Below are 9612 nucleotides of genomic sequence, written 5' to 3'. Positions count from 1 at the left end.
CTTCAAAATTTAAGTCAAAAGATATGTTACTTTGGGAAATAGGTTCTGCTTTTATTTCCACAGGAAATGAAAGGCTGTGGATTTATTCTGGGTTAAGAAAAATCAGGTTTGAAAAGTCTCTGATGGGAACAGGTGGCCCAGATGATCCAATATTTCAGAGTACCTCCATTGCAGTTTCCTCTCAGTTCTGTATCCAGAATGGCTTCAAGGCTGCTGGCTAAGATGACCTAGCCTCACAGAATTCTCCAGTCAAGACTTGACCAGATCCTGAATTTTTGCAGGGTCTCCCAAATATTACCAGTGCCCCCAATCAACAGGAAGTAGCCTAGAAAATTATGCCCATATTCCAAAAAAATGGGTTATGGACATTCATTATCACTTTAGGGGGTAGGTTATACGTTGTTATAGATAATGGTCAGGGAAAAAGCTAAACGAAGGAGATTAGACTCAGGGATCTTGTTCTGAAAAGAAAAAGTGGGGATATAGAAATGATAGGATTAAAGGGTAGATTATTGAATCTACTTTAATCCAAAAAAAACAACTATTAATCTTACATATTTTGCATTGGTATGAATTTTAGTTTATTGATACAAATTTAAAGTTAATTTTGTTATATGTGTATTTCTACTCTTGTTTAAAATGTTATGTTTATGCAACTCATTTAAAAATGTAATGTATAATTAAATACAGATTAATTAATAGTCATCTATAATAATCAAACTTATAGTCATGTTTTGTTAGGTTTTTTAGGTATACAGAAATATATTTCAGATAGATAGGTAATCTTCAAACACTTCAAAGACTTACAGAATATGACATTTAAAATGTTCTAACAACTTAGACTTTTCATGACAGTGAGACACATCTGCTCCTGGCAGCACCAAATGTACTCCAGAGAAGATGATGGGCATCAGAGAAACTCCATATGGAGTTTGTTTTCTTTATGGCAAAAGCTAGACATATGGGCAAAGAAACTGCCCTTGCCTCAATTGCTGACAGTTACTGTCCAAACTGGACCAGCAGGACACAAAAAAGGTGACTGCTAAGTTTTGCAAAGACAAAGTAGGGTAGTCCTTCAAAATTCCCTGCTTCACAGAAAAGTCTGTCAGATGTGCAGGGCTGTAGACCAAAGATGGATGCCTCAATATTGCAGAGAAACTTTGGGTGACTTTCCAGGCAGCCTGATGTCCCTGTCATTAGATAACATTTCATCTTTCTGGAATCTTTGATAGAGTTGAAGACTAGATACTCATAGTTTTTTTGCTTAGTTATGATAAAAGGGTAAATTGGTTATAAAACTTTGGACTCACCAAGATAGGATGGATAATTAAATGTTTTCTCTGATTTTGTCAAATACAAACAGTCTGGATATTATAACTGTAATTCTTACTTGATAACTGTTTTTTGTAATCAGATTTTTTTTAATACCTTTCCTGTATCCTGCCTGACTTGTAGCAGGTTATAAAATAAATCATTCAGAGGCTTAATATTAATTACAAACTGATTGGTCTGTAACTCACATAATCTTACTATGTTAAAGCTAAAACTTTCCTTTTTAATTAGACAAAAAGGGGGAAATGCTGTGGAATGATCCCTTGTACACTGTTAAAGTTTTGTCACTCAAATTGGTTTAATGAAATGCTGACTGACCAGTAGCCAGGCAGAAAGTATAGGCGGGGTTACCAAACTAAGGATGATGGGAATGAGAAGGGTGGAGTCAGGATTCACCATCCAGATGCAGAGGGAGCAGCAGATGAACATGCCACGCTAATAAAGGTACTGCTGTGTGACAAAGCATAAATAGAAATATGGGTTAATTTAAAATGTAAGAGATAGTTAGTAATAAGCCTGAGCTATTGGCTGAGCATTTATAATTCATATTCAGCCTTCTAAGTCAGTTATTTGGGACTGGACAGTCAAGACATGGAAGCATCCATTATAAAAGATATTCTGCCACTCTCACTCTCTATCCCTATGATAGAGTCTGGCTCCCTTTTGGATTTTATATGGTTATTAATCCCTCTGAAAAATGATAGTGACCAGCAATTTTCCCTTTTTAAGTTTTGTTACCTTTGTTGCTTTTATTTACTATTTCTTCTTACTGGCAGTGACCCTTAACACATCTGAATCTGGCATTTCTCCATCCTGTCTGTACTGGATGATGGGTTCACCTCCCTACATCTTGCTCTCACTTCTTCACTGAAGGTGAGAATTAAAATTCTTCTTACAAAACCAAGTTTTAAAGCCTACAACTTTAATTCATCTTATCATTCTAGGTCTCTTTCTCCTGCCACTTTCAAAGCCCTATTCTTTAGCTAGGGTTCTCACAATCAGCAGTTGCTCTGCCTCCCAGAGAATTTCAGCATGACTTATCCAAAACCACCTCCAAAGTAGTTCTAATATCGTATGGCAGCAAATTCGAACTTTTAGGTTATTTTTTAAAATCATCACCTTGATTTAATGTATGTGTGTATTAGTCAGGGTTCTCTAGGGGAAAAAACTGACGGGATGAATATTGGTGGCTTTCAGGCTGTGGTCCACCTACAGCTAGTCCAACAATGGCTGTCTACCAATGGAAAGTCCAAGAACCCAGTAGTTGTTCAGTCCATTAGGCTGGATATCTCAGCGGGTCATCAGTCCACTCTGGAGTTCCAAAGAAGTAGGCTCAGATTCCATGTAGGGATGAACTAGCCAGTGGGAGTAAAGGCAAGGTGGCAAAGAGTAAGAGCTCCCTTCTACCATGCCCATTATATAGCTGCCACAGGAAGGTGTGGCCCAGATTTAAGGTGGATCTTCCCACCTCAAAAGGTCAGGGTTGAAGGTGGATCTTCCCACTTAAAAATGATTTAATTATGAAAAGTCCCTCACATGTGTGCCTGGCTTACTGGGGCTGATTCTCTTCTTCCACAGTATTGGGACCTAGGGATTAAACTTAGGTCATCAGACTTGGGGACAGGCACCTTTACCCCCTGAACCATCTCACCAGCCCAACTTTCAGTTCCTAAGTTAATTTTGTCCCCAGGATCCTAAGAAGCTGCTAACATTTTTGTTTGCCCTATCAGACTCCAGGCAAAGCCGGGCACATTGCATACATTTACTGAATGTTTATTCTTCCAATTTGATTTTGTAACAAGTCGTAATCTGTTCCATGACATCTCAAGGCTGGGGCTTTTTCTTTGTAAGGACACTTTTAGATGTGGGCTCTTTAGAAAACTCTGTTTTGTTTTGTTTTTTTCACATATGACTTTATGGAACTGGGTTGGGGAAAATATTTTTAACATAAAATTGAAATGGATTTGTCCTTTATTATGTTAGGATAAATAAATTAACTTTTCTCATAGTTCTAGCTTAAGTTTTATTGCATTGTGGTCAGACGGATACATAGTGTGATTTTAATCTGTTTGAATTTATAAAGATTTCTTTTGTGTCCCAGGATGTGGTCTATTTTGGAAAAGCTTCTATGGGTTACTGAGTAGAATGTGTAGTTTTTGACGTTTGGATGGAACATTTTATAGATATTTGTTAAGTACATTTAATGTATGATGTCAGTTAATTCTTTTGTTTCTTCTTCTCCTTCTCCTTCTTCTTCTTCTTTTTGTCCAGACAACCTGGACAAAGTGAGAAAGTGGAGTATTGAAATCACCTGCTATTTTCTTTTATTGTGGGGGAACAGTTAGTCAGTGAGTGGACTGGCTAGGGTAGGTTAGGGTAGCAGTTTGGCCCTCGAGAAATGCAACTTGAATCCAAGGCCTCGTCTGCTTCAAAACCAAAGTCTTCCCCAATCTTAATCACTCCTTGGCCCAAGCCTAACCTCCCACCTGCACTGGGGCCAGTTCTGGGGTCAAAGAAGCCCCCACCTGTGGTGCCCACCATCTCTTCTTCCCACTGGTCCCCTTGCCAAGAGCTGGGCTGCTGGGATCTAGAGATACCAGTGTCCTTTGGGATGGAGAAATCCCCTCTTTCTCGGGAGGCTCCTTCTCAGCCTTGCCTGGGGTGGGGACATCTGCGCCTTGGCTGCCATCATCCTCCAGCACAGTGGTGAACCTGCTAGTCCAGTTGTTATCCCCAGAGGAGTCCAGCACCCTCATGAGACCTGCGCTCCTGCTGGAGTCTCCAGTTGTCCTTTGTACCCGATGGAGCCTGTTCAAGACTCACTCAGTCACCCATCTCTGTTCCAGCTCCATTTCTCCCGTCAGGAAACAAGACACCTCTGAAATCACTGGCTATTAATGGGTTGTTGTTAATCTTTAAATGCACTACTAGAGTTTTTAGGGAACTGGGCACCCCTGACTTGGGTGCCTATACATCATCTGGATTAATTGTCCCTTTGGTTAGTAACATCATCTGGATAGTAACATCATCTGGATTAATTGTCCCTTTGGTTACAATGAAGTGTCCCTCTTTTATCTCTTCTGATTAGTTTTAGTTCGAAGTCCATTGTTTCAGATACTAGGATAGCAATGCCTGCTTGCTCCCCGATCCCATTTGATTGGAGAACTTTTGTCCATCCTTTTGCTCTAGGGCAGTGCTAGCTTTAAAACTGAGATGTACTTCTTGTAGGCAGTAGATAGATGGATTCTGTTTCTTGCTCCATTCAGTCAGTCTGTCTTTTGATTGGAGAATTGAGGCCATTTATTTATCTAAGTTATTAAAATATAAATTATTATTGAAATTTGTGTTAGTTGTGGTCATTGTTTTGTTGGGTTTTGGTGGTGGGGTTTGTGTTCTCAGTGAATATATATATATATATATATATATATATATGTATGTATGTATATATATATATATATATATATATATATATAATGGCTTCCTATTTCTTTCCACAGTCTCCCTACTATGCTCATTTTTCTCTTTAGCCCTGACTATTGCTTCCTCCTTAGGTTTGATTTGTTGGATATCATTTTTTTCAGGCTTCTTATGTAGTGAAAATTTTTTATTTCACCTTCAACTATGACAGATAGTTTTCTGAATATATTATTTTATATCGGCTGCCATAGTCTTTTTAGGATGTGGAATAGTTTGCTTCAAGCTCTTCTGGTTTTCAAAGTTTCCATTGAGAAATCAACTGTTATCCTAATACATTTCCCTTTATATGTTGTTTGCATTTTTCTCTTGCAGCTTTTGCAATTATATTTCCATGTAGCATTGCTTACAAGTAAAACAACGGGCTGAAGAGATAACTCAGCAGCTAAGAGCACATATTGCTCTTCTAGAATACCCACGTTCCATTTTCAGTACCCATATCATGTGTTCACAACCACCTGCAACTCCAGTTGCAAGGACCTGACACCTCTGGCCCCTGGCATATACTCACACAAACACACATAATCAAGACGAAAATTAAAATAAATATCTTAAAGTAAAATTAAATATAATTTTTTTAAAGTGCTAGCTACAATTTAATGGTAAAAAAATGCAAATCAGAGTTTAATTCAAACTATTTTGAAAGTGAATATGACAATGTAAACTATCATGACCGGGCAGTGGTGGCGCACGCCTTTAATCCCAGCACTTGGGAGGCAGAGCCAGGCGGATCTCTGTGAGTTCGAGGCCAGCCTGGGCTACCAGGTTAGTTCCAGGAAAGGCGCAAAGCTACACAGAGAAACCCTGTCTCAAAAAACCAAAAAAAAAAAAAAAAAAAAAAAAGACAATGTAAACTATTTAGAATCATCAGTATATGATACAGGTAATTTTATAAAGCATTGTGACTACGACAATTTAGTTCTGAATTACAGAGAAACAGCACTAAAACAAAGTGGACTGAAGAAAAAGATCCATACATGAATGTTCATTTGATATATGTCATTTTAATTTAGGGAGTAAACATTAGAAAGTTCAATAAATGTTTCTGGATTAATTCAGTGTGTATTTGGAGAGAAAAGTGAACCTTGACCCTCAGCTCATCCTATAAGCCAAAATTAATTAAACAGATTATAAATTCAAAAGTAAAACAATATTTCTAGAAGAATATATTCTAGAAGAACTTCCAGTAGTAATATATGTATTAGGATATAAAAAGGTCTAAACAGTGTAACAAAAGCACTAATTGTAAAACAAAAGTGACATATTAAATTTATTCAAAATTCAGAAAGTCTCTTAACCAATGATGCCATTAAGAAAGTGGAAAGGGGGCCAACGAGATGGCTTAGTGTATAAAGGTGCTTGCTGACAAGATTGCTAACCTGAGTTCAATCTCCAGAACCCACATGGCAGAAGGAGAGAATTGATTCACACAGGTTGTCCTTTGACCTCTACACACATACTGTGGCACTTGTATAGCCCTAAATGAATGAATGAATGAATGATTATTAAAAATAAGAAGTGAAAAAGGGTGTCACAGTATCTGACAACACTCTTACATTTAGAATGTGTAAAGAGCTCCTATGTCATGAAAGGACAGAGCTCAGTTTGGGTAGCCTGCAAGAGGATTGACTTGCTAACTCACAAATTGTTCTCAATTTTCCTGCTCGTTAGGTACACGAACATTAAAAGCAGGACACCCATTGTCACCTGTAATGACTACAACAGAAGGTGAGCAACAGTAAGCGCAGTTGAGTGCATGGAGCAGCCATAACCTTCTTGGGTTGCTCATGGCAATTTAATTGTGTAACCGCTTTGGGAACATGTTTGGCCTGTGCCGTTACACAGCATTTCTACTCCTTAGCAGATACAAAAGAGAAATTGTTATCGATGCTAACCAGAAAATGCGTGCCAAAATGTTTGTGGCAGATGTATTAATTAAAGGCAAAACATTGGAAATACCAGCAATAAAAAGGATAAACAATGGTCTTTTCAAGCAATAAAACACCCTGTGCCATTTTAAAAGAGAATGAGCTGCCATTATACCAAAGAATGTGGATGACCTTCACAGATAAAATGTGTATGTGTGTATGTGAGTATGTGTGTGTGTGTGTGTGTGAGAGAGAGAGAGAGAGAGAGAGAGAGAGAGAGAGAGAGAGAGAGAGAGAGATTTTATTTCTATGAGATTTGTAGGTAATTTACTTATCTTTGCATTACTGTCATAGAAAGTTAGAGATAAAAAACCACTAAGAAGAAAGGGTTAACATTTCAGAAGCTGAAGCCCATGGTTGTTTGACCCCAAGATTTTGAGTCTGTGGTGGCACTGTGTCATGAGAAGAATGTACTTCCTTCCGGTAGTCCCACCACCTTCCAGCAGTAGCACAGGCTGGCAACCAAGCCTTCGACTGGGCATTTGGGGGACTCTTAGCCAAACCATAGCATCAAACAAATCAATGTGAAGTGTGGAAAATCAGAGTGGCCACCTCTGAGAACTAAGGTATTGGCTGCAATGGAGCAAAAGAAATTCTCTATCATGAGCTCACCCATGAATTCACAGGTGTGTGCGTTAGTGAAAATTCTACACACTGTGCATTCAAGATTCATGCATTCTCCTTTTTTCCTTTTATTGAAAGTAGATTCTTTTCTCATATAATATGTTCTGATTATAGTTTATATATATAAAAACTCTGCTCCTCCCAGTTCCTACCCACCTGCTCACCCCTTCCCTCCTCTCCCCTCCCCTCTGGATCCACTCCCTTTCTGTCTCTCATTAGAAAAGCACAGGCTTCTAAGATAACAACCAAACATGACAAAATATTATATAATAAGATAAAGCAAAAAAAAAATTATATCAAAGTTGGACAAGGCAACCCAAGGGGAGGAAAAGAGTCCCAAGAGCAGGCACAAGGATCAGAGACCCACTTGTTCACACACACATAAAAATACCAAGCTAACAGCTATAATAAATATCCAGAGGACCTGGTGCAGACCCAGGAAAACCATGTACTTTACTGCCTCAGTCTCTATGAGCTCTCCCCTTCTTACGGCCACAGGACCAGTTCTTCCATCTGCCCCAGGTGTTGATAGGCAGGGTGGTGAGGGTGGCATCTCTCCCCAGACCATGTGGCTATGTGGCAGATAAGGGTTAGGTCTCCCACCATTGGGTCCTCAGGGTTGGTTCACCTGTGCTCTTATCAATAGGGTCATCTCTGCTGTGCTGCCCAGAGAACGTGCAGGGCTCTCAGTTTTCCGGTGTGTTGCCGCTAGTCTAGGGGTCAGTTCCCTCACCATCTCAACCCACTCCCTTCCTCTCTCATCTTCTCAGATTTGCTTCTGTCCACAGGACCTGAACCATTCTCATTCTCCCCTCTCCCATGCCGTCCCATAAGACACCACCATTCTGTACCTCTGCTTGCTCTGATAGTGGCCTTCTGGCTGGTACTGTAAGGTGGGCTCTTGTTTTCTCTTTGGAGCCCAGGGTGGGCATCTCCAGGCCTGTGGGTGGGTTTCTCTATCTCACTCAGGTCGTTGTGATGCAGGGCTGAGCCATGAGTCCTCACCGTAAGGAGATCCTCAGTGCCCCAGTGCTTTCCCTCCACGCCAGCCACATGGCGTGGGGTCAGGGCTTGGCTGGGGTTCTGCTGCATGTCAGGGTTAGAATCCCTTACCCCTGCTGGGCTGTGTTGTGACCTTCACTTTCCTTTTGGTTGCCTGCAAAGTATCTTCCTGTACCAAAGACACTAGAACATAAGGGCGAAGGCGCCATGTAGGTACCAGCTTGACTTCTCCATGTTCAATGACTTGTGTGGGTATTGTCCTCAGCAATGGGGCCCCACTGTCAGTTTGCAGAGAGCAATCCATTGACTTACAACAGGCTGGGTTGTTTGGGGATTTCCCTCTGCCAACAACTCAGTTGAATGCAACCCAGACCCAGTATTGGAAGCCTCTTTGGTGACAAGGGATGGCCAGTTGAGACTCAGTATTTCCCATTATTAGGAGACTTCATTAGAATCACCTTCATATATTTAGGAAGTTTCCACTGTACTAGGTTTCCATATCATCCCTCAAATGCCCCTCAGTTCCAGTTGTCTCTCCCCAAATTCTCTCCTTTTCCCCTCCCCCCCAACACTTGATCCTCCTGTTCCTGTCTCCACCCACCCCCAGTCCACCCATAAAATCTATTCTATTTCTCCCTCCCAGGGAGATTCATGTGTCTACCCTAGACCCTTCCTCTATACCAACCTCTCTGGGTCTACAGATTCTAGCTTGGTTATCACTTAAATGAATACGTACTCTATCTTTCTGGGTCTGGGTTACCTCACTCTGCATAATTTTTTTTCTTGTTCCATCCATTTGCCTGCAAATTTTGTGATGTCATTTTTTTGACAGCTGAGCAATACTCCATTGTGTAAATGTACCACGTTTTCTTCATCCGTTCTTCTGTTGAAGGACACCTCGGTTGTTTCCAGTTTCTGGCTATTATGAATAAAGCTGACATGAACATATCTGAGCAAGTGTCCTTGTGATAGGATGGAGCATCTTTTGGGTTTATGTCCAAGAGTAGCATAGCTGGATCTTGAAGTAGATCGATTCCCAAACTTCTCAGGAACAACCACACTGATTTCCACAGTGACTTTACAAGTTTGCACTTCCACCAGCAATTCTTGAGTGTCCCCCTTATTCCATATCCTCTCTAGCATGAGCTGTCACTTGTGTTTTTGATCTTAGCCATTCTGAGAGGTGTAAGATGGAATCTCAAAGTCATTTTGATTTGCATTTCCATGATGGCCAAAGATGTTGAACATTTCT

The 9612-nt window shown here is 40.3% G+C and overlaps 1 pseudogene; it reads right to left on the bottom strand.

The window, feature by feature from the left end:
* Positions 1-3673: 3673 nt before the first annotated feature.
* LOC114699779 lies at positions 3674-8450 on the bottom strand (annotated as a pseudogene).
* Positions 8451-9612: the final 1162 nt, after the last annotated feature.

This window comes from Peromyscus leucopus, chromosome 9 (genome assembly GCF_004664715.2).
Source record: "Peromyscus leucopus breed LL Stock chromosome 9, UCI_PerLeu_2.1, whole genome shotgun sequence".
Taxonomy (NCBI): Eukaryota; Metazoa; Chordata; class Mammalia; order Rodentia; family Cricetidae; genus Peromyscus; species Peromyscus leucopus.
The sequence above is the reverse complement of the archived record's forward strand: the minus strand, read 5'-3'. Positions and strand labels throughout refer to the sequence as shown.